The following is an 11,501-nucleotide window of genomic DNA, read 5'->3' on the forward strand; positions in this document are numbered from 1 at the left end:
AAAAAAAAAAAAAAAAAAAATTCTAGCATACGTACGAACACACACTCACAGAACCATTTTCCGACCTTTGAGGGAGCCTGTATGTAGATTTTGTTTATGCCATTGAATGTTCTGTGGAGTGACCAGCTCTACGTGTCATAATTATGTGCATTTGGGGTTTCCCTCTAAAAAGTGAAATTGCAGAGTTAGAGCATCTCCAAGGTGCTTGATGAACACTGCAGCTTGTTTTCCAGAAAGAGTGCTCAAACTGACACTCCAGCCGGCAATGCATAGCCGTGCACAAGCCTGAAACCCTGTGTGCTGTGTGTTTCTTTGCCAATGGGTAGGTGAGCCACAGGCTCCCTTGGAGCCCTTGGCCATCGTGTGAGTGTGCACGTGGCATCCCTGGAGTGCAAATCCCTGCTCACCTCACCTGGGGTCCCAAGCCTCGGCCACTGCCTTGTATTCGGCTGAACATCAGGCAGGGCGTCCTCGGGTGACTTCAGCTCAGTGGACCCAGAATGCAGCCACTCACCTTCGCTCGAAACACATTCGCTTCACCCTCGCCTTCAGGCTCCCTGGCCAGTGTTTGTTCCTCTGTGCCCTGATTCTCTGCTTCCTTCTCTCTGCCTCAGCCGCTGCCGTGGCCTCCTGCGTGGTGTCCCGTGGCTGTCGTCTCCCCTTGCCACAACTGGCGACACGCCTGCAAATCATCTTTCTCAAAAACAGAACAAGAAGACGAACAGCTCTTGCAAATGCACTGTGTACCTGGCGTTTGAAATGTGTCACATGAGAATAAGCAACACGTACTGAGGGACCCCGTGTGACAAATGCCTATGAATTTCGTCCGCACAAGACAGCAAGAGACAGCTACAGTTGTTATTACTGTCTTTACGAATGAGAAAATTAAGCCCCAGGGGGCTAAGCTGTGCTATGGTCACAGAGCTAGGTACAGAAAGCCAGGCTTTGACCCCAGCTGCCGGTGCTCGTGACCACTGCTGCAGTCTGTCCCTTGCAAGCTGTTCATGTCCTTTTCCCTGCTCAACAGCCATACACAGTCCCCACTGCTGCAGGGCGGCAAAGGACTGTCTAATGTGCCTTTGTATCTTCGAGCCTAACATATCGCAAACCAGGCCGAGTCCAGTGGCTCATCCTGTAATATCAGCACTTTGGGAGGCCGAGGCATCACGTGAAGCCAGGAGTCAAGACCAGCCTGAACAGCACAGCGAGATCCCATCTTTACCAGAAAAAAGTTTTAAAAATTGGTCAAGTGTGGTGGCGCACACCGGTAGCCCCAGCTACTCTGTTGGCTGAGCCTGGAAAGTCGAGGCTGCAGTGAGCTATGATCGCACCACTGTACTCCAGCCTGGGCAACACAGTGAGACCCTGTCTCAAATAAAGAATTAAATAGCAAGTCAACAGAACTGAAATGAACTCAACTTCTGCAGCCTCTGACCTCTGCCTGCCATGTCAGCTTCCATGCCACTGCCTCCCTCCTGCTCAGCACCCTGGCTTCAGCCACACCAGACTTCCTTTCCTTGGACGTGCCAGGCTGTGTGCTGCCTCGGCCTAAATGTCCCCTGCGTCTGCCCGGTGGAACAATGTGCGTCCCTCAAACCCCAACAAAAATGCTGCATCCGCCGTGGAGGGCCCCCCAGCCTCCAACTGGCACCTACTGGCCCGTTTCCCTTTGCCTTCACCCCCCCCCCCCCGTCAGGCTCCCTCCTGGGGTCAGAGCCGTAAGCAGGACACGAGCTCCCGGTCTCACAGAGGGTGCATCCTGGAATGCCAGAAAAGCCTGACAGGCGACAGCTCGGTCAGTCCCTCCAGGTGCTGGTGACTGCTGTGAGGCGCAAGGGAAACCACAGGTGACACAGGTCGGAGCGTTCAGGTAAAGGACGTCAGATGGGACGATTACATGTCACCTCTGACGGGACAGAATCCGAGCCAAGATCTGAGTGATGAGAAGGACCCGGCCACGTGGAAGTGAAGAGAGACTCGCCAGGCAGAGGGGACTGTGTGTGCCAGAAACGCCAAGGTCAGCGGGGCTTGAGTCAAAGCGTGCCAATGGCTGGGCACAGTGGCTCAAGCCTGTCATCTCAGCACTTTGGGAGGCCGAGGCGAGAGGACTGCCTGAGCCCACGGGCTCAAGACCAGCCTGGGCAACTTGGCATGACCTCGGCTCTACAATAAATCAAAAACTTAGCTGGACTTGGTGGCACGCACCTGTGATTCCAGCTACTTGGAAGGCTGAGGCAGAAGGATCGCATGAGCCCAGCAGGTTGAGGCTGTGGTGGCTGTGAGCATGCCCCTGTCCTCCAGCCTGGGCCACAGAGTGAGACTCCGACTCAAAAAACAAAAAAGCATGTCACTGTGACTGCAGCACTGTGGACAGGAAGAGCTGGGGGCCAAGTGAGATCAGAGAGTGGACAGAGGCTGGCCTAGAGGACCTCAGAGACCAGAGAGAGGCTCTCAGATGTCACTCTGAAGGCAAGAAAGGTCACTGGAAATTTCCAAGCTGGGGACGTGACACCATCCATGTCTTTCAAAGATCACTCCACCGGGTGCAGTGGCCATATCTATATTCCTGGCACCTTGGGAGGTCGAGGCAGGAGGATCGTTTGAGCCCAGGAGTTGGAGCCTGCAGTGAGCTGAGATCCTGCCACCACACTCCAGTCTGGGTGACAGAGTAAAATCCAGGCTCAAAAAAAAAATCAGTCCACAAAACCACAATATATCACTTCTGCTGTTAAGATGACCACGATCAAACAATCAAACCAACCCTAGGAAAAACAGGGATCCAGGGCGGGGGGAATGTGGAGAAATCGCAACCCTTGCGCACTGCAGGTGGGAATGTGAATGGCGCAGCCACGATGGAAAACAGTGCAGAGGCTCCTTAAAATCTAAAACGAAGCTGGGCGTGGTGGCTCAGCCTGTAATCCTAGCACTTTGGGAGGCCGAGGCAAGAGGATGGCCTGAGCCTGGGGGTTCGAGACCAGCCTGGGCAACTTGGCAAGACCTCGTCTCTACAATAAATCAAAAAATAAGCTGGACATGGTAGCGCTTGCCTGTATTTCCTGCTACTCGGAAGGCTGAGGCGGAAGGATTGCCGGAGCCCAGCAGGTCGAGACTGCGGTGGCCGTGAGCGTGCCACTACACTCCAGCCTGGGCGACAGAGGGAGACTGACAAAAAAAAAAGAAAGAAATGCAATCCCACCTCTGGGTGTATCCAAAGCATTGAGTCAGGATGAAGAAGAGATATCACATGACTTCACTGCAATTTTATTCACAGTCACCAAGAGGTAGAAGCCATGGAAATGCCCGTGGGCGGACAAAGTGGCCAAATGCTCATCGGCAGAAGGACGGTGGCTGTGGATGAGTGTGGGAGGGGAACTGGTGTCCAGTGGGTGCAGGGCTTCGGCTCCCAAGACCCCCCGCAAAGGCTCTTGGGCCCCTCCGTACAACCATATGCCTGTGGATGACATCACATCAAGATGGTCAGGAGGAGAGATTCCATGCTGTGTTTGCTTTTTTTGCCACAATAAGCAAAGTCGCCCTAGATGTCGAAGGCGGTGTTGGGGACAGCGGGAGGGGAGGGGGCCGGGAGGGAGAGCAGGGCCCCAGTTGAGGAGCAAGACCGTATCTGACTTCATCCTGCAGAATGGAAATCCTTATCCCCATTCCTCAGATTAGAACAAAGCCGAGGCTTAGAGAAATACCCTCTCGACCTGCTGGGCTCCGGCAATCCTTCTGCCTCAGCCTTCCGAGTAGCAGGAAATACAGGCATGCGCTACCATGTCCAGCTTATTTTCTGATTTATTGTAGAGACGAGGTCTTGCCAAGTTGCCCAGGCTGGTCTCGAATCCCCAGGCCAGCCCCGGCTGAGCCAGCGTCCGGCCCTGGGTCTGTCACCCACAGAACCCGTGTTTCACAGCTATGATCTCGTTTCTTCACTCCTCCGCCCACACTAGAAGATAAACATTTGTAAAATATATTTCACTTGTTTTTTAATCATCTCAGGATTTCTGTGATGTGAGGGTTGCTACCTGAGCGGGCTGCGGGCAGGTGAGGGGTGGGCGTCGGGCGGGCCCTCTCCACCGGGGCGGGCCAGGAGCCCGTTGTGTTGCCCTGGGCCTCCCTTCCCGCCTCCTTGCCTCCCCCAGCAGTGTCCAGCCACAGCTGATCCCTGTCTTGTGCTCCTGTGACCAGTGGTCAGGGCCTGCACTCAGTCCTTTGCTTCTGTGATAGTTCACTTGGAATTTCAGGACGTATCGAATCCTGATTCTCTTTTCCTTGGTGTTGATCGTATAGTCTCATTTGCAGGGAGAACAATGTCGGGCAGAGAGAAGACACCGAATGAGTTTTTTGTTTTTGTTTTTTTTAACGTATCAGTTATTTAATTAGGTTCTTTGAAAGAAATTTAGAACACAAAGTTGTGGGGATAAACGCCATTTGTCAGGGCAAACACAGGTCGCAGGTGGCCCTGGAGCGAAGGAGTAGCTTTGATGTGGGGTGAGATTTCCAAGTCCACGGCCTTCGCATCAGTCTTACACTGCTCCGTCGTCTTGCAGTTCTCTTCTTCTGAGTCGAAGATCTCACCCTCCTGCTGCCTGGGCTTCCGCAGCTGCTGCTTCTCGAAGTGAACATCGCCGGGATGTGTTGGGATTTTCACATTGCTGAGATCGATTTTGTGTGGAGGTGGCGATGACAAGTTTCTGGTGTGTTCTTCTCAGAGAAACTCGATCGAGGACCAAAGGTCCGGTCACAAGTCACAAGGCACTGCCCATTTGCTTCAGGAAAACCACCCTCTTGCTTCTTTGGTGCCCAGTGAGGATGATCGGGGCGGTCCCGGGAGTGATGCTGGCTGGCAGTCTTCTCACGCGCTGGCTGAAAGGCTTTCGCTGTGGCTCGATTGCTTTCGGGTGCATCTCCAGGAGTATGATATCTAGGCATTTTGCGAAGCTTAGCCACTCAGGTACCACCATTTTTGGGGGGGGGTTCTTTTTTTTTTTATTTTAAAGCTGTGGGGTACAATTCAGGATCAGGTATACAAGTGGATACCACCATTCTTGTCACCACCAATTGGTTTTGTAACGGTTGCAAGAACCCCTCCTTTTTTCCTTTTTAACCTTGGATTCAGCTGCTGAGTACTTCCCCTTGTACAAGGCCTTTCTGGAATTCGATTGGGAACATCTTCCAATTCCTCTGATGAGGAATTGGCTGCAGAGGGGCCCTTCTTGGGCTTTTTTACCTTGAGATGACCCCTTTCACCTTGCCACTAGCATCAGCCTTCTTGGCTTCAGCCTTCTTCTCCTTAGTACCAGGTTTCTCAGCTTCTTCACCCGCCATCTTCCAGGATGGGAAAGAGCCAAATGAGTGTTTGAAATGAACTTGTAGATGTTCGTTCATTTACTTATTTGTCGTTTTCGTAGCTGCCTCGTACTCCATTCAGTTCCCACTGCTTTTGTCCTGTGAGTAGCAGAGCTCTGAGTCTCTGCGTATGTTTCTTGTTTTCTTTTTTTCTTTCTTTCTTTCTTTTTTTTTTGAGTCAGAGTCTCACTCTGTCACCCAAGCTGCAGTGCAGTGGCATGCTCACGGCTCACTGCAGCCTCAGCCTCAGCCTCCTGGGCTCAGGCGACCCTCCTGCCTCCCAAGTAGTAAGATGAGGTCTCACTCTGTTGCCCAGGCTGGTCTCAAACTCCTGGGTTCAAGCAATCCTCCCGCCTCAGCCTCCCAAAGTGCTGGGATTTCAGGTGTGAGCCACTGCACCCGGCCTGTTTCTCCTTTCTGTCATCCTATGCCTTATGATGGGTTACTCAAGGGTCTTCACCCATGGGAAGAGAGGGTATGTTCAGTTTTATAACTCTGGTGGTGTTGTCTGGGTCTGGAGACCCTGACCCCAGGACTAGGGGTTCCGGGGGGAGGAGGCAAAGCTGAAAGAAGAGGATGAAACAAGCAGGTTTTTAGAGAAGTTAAGTCTGTTCCTCTCCTTACAACACCAAGCCCAGCGGAGCCAGCCAGAGAGTGACACGCCACCCAGCAGAGCATGGGGGGGGGGGGGGCCAGGCAGGCTCAAGCCATGAACGTCACCACACGTGGAAGACCTGGCATGGGACATTCGTCCCCTGTGCCTTGAGGCTGGGGCGTCGCTGCAATTAATAGGAAGAAGGCTGGTGAGAGGGCACCAGTGTCCGGTGTCTATGGAGAAAGAAGCCTTCCTCCAGGAACGATCCCTGCTCCAAAGAAGCAGTCGGGGCGCAGGCATGGAACTCTCTGGCCTGAGATGCCTGCAAAGCCCGGTCAAACTGTCAAAGCTCTGGGCAGCAGGGGGCTGGCTGGGCTGAGAGCTGTGTCCCTGGGGAAGGGGCATTCCCACGGGAGAGAGGATGCCCTGGGGAAGAGCATGGGTAGGACACAGGCCTATTGTGTGGCGGCCTTCCTCCCATCACTGCCCCTTCAGACGCCCACTGGCAAGGTGTCCTCCACATCCATCATTCATGGGACAGACAATCCTGGGTGATGCTGCACGCCTGGCACTGGCACAGTTGGGCCTACAGCTGTCATATGGATGTGATTGTGTACAAGAAGGGACCCCAAAAGCCCAGAATCTTTTGGAGGGCGGGTCCCTTGTAGGTCAGGTTTCCCCCACGAGGTCAGTGTTCTAAGGAATCCATCGGCATCCGTGGACCAGCTAGTGTGGCTGGGAGAGGCTGTGTACAGCTTCAGTGAATTTTTTTCGGAGGTTCTTTCAGCGCATTTGCCCATTTCATGATGGGCGATTTACAAGCGTGCCTGCCCACACTACACTGAGTGTTCAGCAGTTTTTGACACAAAACAACATGACCCCCGGGCCCCCCCCCATTCACCTGTCCTCACTCTGAGCCACATGTTTTGTTTCCCCGGAGGAAAATAGTCCTCAAAGGGAAATGTTTTGCTGATGTGGAAGAGGTAAAACAAAAAACAGCACAAGCACTAAAAGGCATCTAAAGGGACAAGTTCAAAAACTGTTCTGAGCAGTGGAAAAAACATCTTGATAGGTGCATGGCATCAAACGGAGAGAACTTTGGAGGTGACTGAAGTTTAAACATGTAAGAATAAATACAAAATTTTTAATAAATAAATTCTGGGGTTTTTGGGTCCCTCCTCTTGTAAATCTCTACTGGGGTCATTAAAGCAGTGGCTTGCGGCAACAGCCCTGAAGAGACAAAAATTGAGTTGACATAGCCAGAGAGCAGCCATTTTGACACTGCTTAGCTCTGTCATGCTTTCTTAGCAAATTACCTAGCCTGACCTCTGATCATTAGTCAAGGAAAGAACCGGGGAGGTAGCTATTGATAATTGTTTTATAACCTCTCCTCAGCTTGTTTTGTATTAATTAGCTTTTCTATTCCAAGTATTTGTCTTCCAGCTATAAAAAAAGAAAAAACAAGCTGCCAGGAGCAGTGTCATCCCAGCACTTTGGAAGTCATAGGTAAGAGGATTGCCTGAGCTCAGGGGTTTGAGACCAGCCTGGACAACTTGGTGAAATCTTTTCTCTACAATAAATCAAAAAATTAACTGGGTATGGTGGCATGTGTCTGTAGTTCCAGCTACTTGGAAGGCGGATGTGGAAGGCTCGCTTGAGCCCAGCAGATTGATGCTGGGGTGGCCGTGAGCATGCCACTGCACTCCAGCCTGGGTGACAGAGGGAGACTCCAACTCAAAACAAAACAAAACGATGACACTGAATGGCGGTTTCAAATCCTCATCAAGCAAAGGTACTATCCCCTGACAGTAGGGAATTTCACTTTTGATTGCTGACGATTTCCAAAGATACACCCACAGCCATTCACACAGGCTCCTTTGTGATTAATGGACACAATTTTCAAGCTGGCTAAGACTAAAACTAAGAACTAAGCCATGACCAGGAGCAGTGGTTCATGCTTGTAGTCTCGGCGCTGTGTGAGGCCAAGGCAGGAGGATCGCCTGAAGCCAGGATTTTGAGACCAGCCTGGGCAACACAGTGAGACCCTCATCTCTACAAAATAAAATAAAAAAGGACTAAGCCAGGCTGATTTTTCAGAGAACAGCTCATGTTACTGGCTGTACTCTAGCCAGATGAGTTGATAAATGTCAATCCTTGTAGTTAGAAAGGATGACAGATCTCATATATGTTCATGTCTGTAAGATCTTTAAAATAATCAATAATTGTGACTTGATCATTTGCCTTCAGGAAGCAATTATAGGGAAGACTTTAACGTCAGACTTGGGTCTGAACCTCTGATTATTCTTCTTCCCAGTTATGTGGCCTTAAGCAACTGGTACCTCAGTTTCCCAGTCTGTAATTTGAGGAAATGAGGGATACCAATCTCATAAAGTTATGGTGAGGATTAAAAGAGGTCTCCTGTAGCATGATTAAACATAGCCTGGCATCACTAGTGCTCAGGAATTATGCTACAGTAAATATTACTGAATTGTCTGAGACCAGAAATTTCCAAATTAAAACCATTTCCTGTGTTTCACTTGTCCTTTATTCTAAGAAAGTGAAATCTACTCTGGTCAGTCCTGATTCATCAAGGATTAAATACCAGAGTGACTACTTGTGGTTTCAAGTAGATGAAAAGTCTAAGAGAGATTAGTCTAGAATCCCCACCCCTCTGAAACATAAGTACATTGAAGTCACTACTGATTATTATTTGACGAAATTGCAACTGCGTTTATTTAAATCTAGTGAATAATTAGGACATTTCAGACGGCCTCAGCAAGGTAAAAATATCTCTTCTCCTGCAGGAAATTGACATTGAAAATGAAAAACCCCAAGTCAAAATGCACACACATCGTGTGCTTTAACAACTTAGAATGCACATCAAACATCACCCAGTGATAAGAATGCGCAGAAGACGACAAGGACCACCTCTACCCTGCATGTTTCCCCTGCCCTTATTACTCGATGGGGTTGGCTACTAGATCTAGCCAACAGGATGCGAGCAGAAAAGACCTGGGTCACTCCTGGGTGGACTCAACCTTTTCCAGAGCTCCCTCGTCCCACCATAATGAGCACAGAAGCTCCCTGCTACGACGGCAGAGACGTAATACTAGAAAAGCCCAGATTGTCAAGTCATCACACGGAGGAGGGCAAGCCTGGTGAATTGTCCAGACTTGGGTGTACCTTGCAACAGCAGGAAATGAACTCCGAGGGGGACCCCAAAAAAACCTGGAATTATCTTTTGGAGGGCAGGTCCCTTGTAGTTCAGGTTTCCCCCACGAGGTTAGTGTTCTAGGAACCCATTGGCATCCGTGGACCAGCTAGTGTTGCTAAGAGAGGCTGTGTTTAGCTTCAGTGAATTTTTTTGGAGATTCTTTCAGTGCGTTTGCCCATTTCACGATGAGTGATTTACGCGTGCCCCTGCCCACACTATGCTGAGTGTTCAGCAGTTTTTGACCAAAAACAGCATGACCTCCATGCCCCATCCTCCCTATCCACCTGCTCTCACCCCAAATGGCTTTTTGTTAGTTTGGTTCCCTGGATGAACGTTTTCAAAGGAAAACGTTTTGCCGACATGGAAGAGGTGAAACAAAAAATCAGCAAAAGCACTAAAAGGCATCAAATTGACCAGTTCAAAAACTGTTTTGAGCAATGGAAAAAGCATATCAATAGTTGTATGGCATAATAGAGAGAGCACTTTGAAGGTGACTGAAGTTAAAACATGTAAGAATAAATACACCATTTTTCATAAATAAATTCTGGGGTTTTTTGGGTCCCACTCATATTGTGCTTAAGCTCCTGACTTTGAGAATGATGCATTGCTACAAGACCATCTAGCCTTCTCTGGACTCATTACATCACTTTGCCTTTCTTTTTTTCTTTACCCAGGGGAGTTCATCATTGCCTTCGTTTTATTTGCATAGCTTTCTGTATACCCAAGTAGATAAAAAGTAATTCATTCTCAAAATCTTTTGCAGAAACATTCTCAAACTCAACGCATGAAAACACATTGTTGTTTATAAATCTTCCTGGGCCCATCACGCACAGAGTCATTTTACCTGCTCCAGTGTGGACAGGTTGTTCTCTGAGTCTGCTGCCTGGCTGAGAGCCCAGAGTCTCTGGGGATTTGCTCCACTTTTCTGGGAACCTCACATAGTCATCTCAGTTTGTGATGCCTAGCCTAGATGCATGGGGTTCGTCGTTAATCAGCTTCCAGGTAGAGTGCCTTCTGAGACATGGTGAGTCTGAAAAACATTTTAATCTCACACCTAATTGTGATAATTTGGCTGAGTATAAAATCTTGCTTAAGGGGTCAATTTCAAGAAAACCAATGTGATCAAAAAAAGAGAAAAAACACACACATGTTCTCCTGGTAATTCCCAATGTAAGTGGTAATGACCCATCCCAGGTTCACTTGGTTGTATTTCCCATCACTCCAGATTTCTCAATTGAAAGGCCAAATAATAATAAATATATATATAAATAATAATAAATAAATAATAAAACCCAAATCAATGAATTGAAAGAAAAAGAGAGAAAAAAATAAAGCAAAGCTAAGAAAGACCGGCTATGGTGGCTCCTGCCTGTAATTCCAGCACTTTGGGAGGAGGAGATGGGAGGATCACTTGAGGCCAGGAGTTTGAGACAGGCCTGGGCAACATAGCAAGAGTTCATCTCTACAAGAAAAGTTTTTTTAAACACACCAGGCGTGGTGGCACACACCTGTAGTCCCATCTACCCAGGAAGCTGAGTAGGAAGGTGGAATATCCCTCGAGCCCAGGAGTTCAAAGCTGCTGTGAGCTATGATCACACCACTGTACCCGAGCCTGGACTACAGAGCAAGATCCTGTAAAATACAATTTTTTTAAAAAAGGTCAATTATGTATCATATGTGTAAAATATATTAGCAGTATCATTGATCTATATCATATATGCTGCATTATTTATGTCATATTTATTTTTCAGAAGATTCATGCATAAATAATCGGCACCACTGACATATGACTACTCTGTCTTTTCCTTGTCTTTTTGTCTTCACAGAGAAACCCAGATTCTGGCTGCAAGTAGTTGGGTCCATAACAGGTAACTTCAGGCTAGAAGCCAATACCATGACACCAGGTTTTTGAGAAAAGAAACACTCTCTACTGAAAGTCAACCCCCCAGGAGACTGAAGTCCAGCTCTAAGCTGTCTCCCCATGCTGACCTCAAGGCTGTGTTTTTACTAAGAAAGGTCCAGGGATGGTTCCGAGATTCATAGGTGACTGGTGGAAGGAAAGGGGAGGTCTGGAAAGTCCTTGGGCACACTCAACTGTCCCTTCTGCTGACTCACAGGTCAGCACGTGTAAACCCAGGGAGAGTTAGTGCGAACCACGCTGTGGAACTCCTGCTCCCAAGGCAGCAAGCTGGTTCCACACTGAGGCGTCAGCCTCTCGGTTCTGGTCAGTTTCAGCCAGTTCTTGTATCTCATTGGCAGAGGGAGTTTCAGTGTTTCAGCAAGTCGTTTCTTTCCTTATCCTGCAGACTCAAGAATTTCTGGTCACTGGACTTCTTAATTCAA

The 11,501-nt window shown here is 49.0% G+C and overlaps 1 pseudogene; it reads right to left on the reverse strand.

Annotated features, from left to right (window-relative positions):
* Positions 1-4,399: 4,399 nt before the first annotated feature.
* Positions 4,400-5,512, reverse strand: LOC103258604 (annotated as a pseudogene).
* Between the last annotated feature and the right edge of the window lie 5,989 nt (positions 5,513-11,501).

Source organism: Carlito syrichta, unplaced genomic scaffold (assembly GCF_000164805.1).
Source record: "Carlito syrichta isolate Samal-C Ts95f unplaced genomic scaffold, Tarsius_syrichta-2.0.1 Scaffold302305, whole genome shotgun sequence".
In the NCBI taxonomy this organism is placed as follows: domain Eukaryota; kingdom Metazoa; phylum Chordata; class Mammalia; order Primates; family Tarsiidae; genus Carlito; species Carlito syrichta.